Genomic DNA, 1523 nt, shown 5'->3' on the forward strand with positions numbered 1-1523 from the left:
GGGGAAATAGGGAACAAGACAGAGTGACACCTGCAGACCTGCTTCACCACTTGTGAGAAGCTTCTCTCCTGTAAGTGGTGAGCAGGGGCTTGAACCCAGGTCCTTGTGAATGGTAACATGGCTCAATCAGGTGTGCCATCACCTATATATATATATATGTTTATTCATAAAAAGGAAACACTGACAAAACCATAGGATAAGAGGGGTACAACTCCACAAAATTCTCACCACCAGAACTCCGTATCCCATTCCCTTTCCTGATAGCTTTCCTATTCTTTAACCCTCTGGGAGTATGGACTCAGGGTCATTTTACGGTGCAGAAGGTGGGAGGTCTGGCTTCTGGAATTGCTTCCCCACTGAACATGGCGTTAACAGGTCGATCCATACTCCCAGCTTGTCTCTCTCTTTCCCTAGTGGGGCAGGGCTCCAGGACACATTGGTGGTTGTCTGCCCAGGGAAGTCTGATTGGCATCATGGTAGCATCTGGCACCTGGTGGCTGAAAAGAGAGTTAACATACAAAGTCAAACAAATTGTTGACTAATCATGAACCTAAAGGTTGGTAAATTACAGATGAAGATTTGGGGTCTCCATTTTGGAGATAGCTAGTAGGCCTGTTTTAATGATATTCCAAAGAGCGGGCCCATGACTACACCTGGCCCCCTTGCATATATATATGTGTGTGTGTATATTAAGGTTTAGTTATGAGCAGGAAAGAGAACCAGAGCGTCACTCTGGCAATATCAGTGGCAGAGCTCAACCTTGGAAACTCACACTTGCAACTGCACATCACTGCTATCAGCTTGAATATGATTCTGTGGATTCTGTGCTGGTGAATAAGAAAATGCCCCTCCAGTCCCCTCTGTATGTAGGCAGGGCGAAGGGTTTGGAAGCTGTATTGGCAGGGTTGCTTTTGACACTATAACCGTCATCACCACAGCCCCATACTCCCCACTGTAGCATGAAGGAGTATCTCCCAAGAAGTTGGCATGCACGGCTTGCCTCTAGTATAAAGTATAAATCCAGTGCACATCTGACTTCTTGGCTTTGAGAACTTCATGCTGACTTCTTTCCCCTATCCAGGACTCAGGAGCAGTAAGTCAGGCAGAGAAGTTCATTCAGGTCATAGAAAAGTGTTAACAACGTTCAAACCTCAATGGGATGTCTATCCTGTGACCCTGAAGCAGAAACAATAAACTTCAACCCACAGATTGAGAGCCACCTAATTCTGGAGCAAAATGGACTGCCATCAGCAGCCCACTGGCGGCCTGGGGTCCAGGGATGTGTGAGGTCTAGAGTAGGTCCTTGTCTCAGGGCTCCACAGAGCTACAACAGTGGTTCTTTGTCTGAAAACAATCTTGCTGCCCTAATCTGAAGGGTTTTTTTTGTTCTTCCAATTATGTTAATGTTTTTATTATTATTTATTTATAAAAAGGAAACACTGACTTAACCATAGGATAAGAGGGGTACAACTCCACACAATTCCCACCACCAGAACTCTGTATCCCATCCCCCTCCCCAATAG

Source organism: Erinaceus europaeus, chromosome 11, assembly GCF_950295315.1.
Source record: "Erinaceus europaeus chromosome 11, mEriEur2.1, whole genome shotgun sequence".
Classification (NCBI taxonomy): Eukaryota; Metazoa; Chordata; class Mammalia; order Eulipotyphla; family Erinaceidae; genus Erinaceus; species Erinaceus europaeus.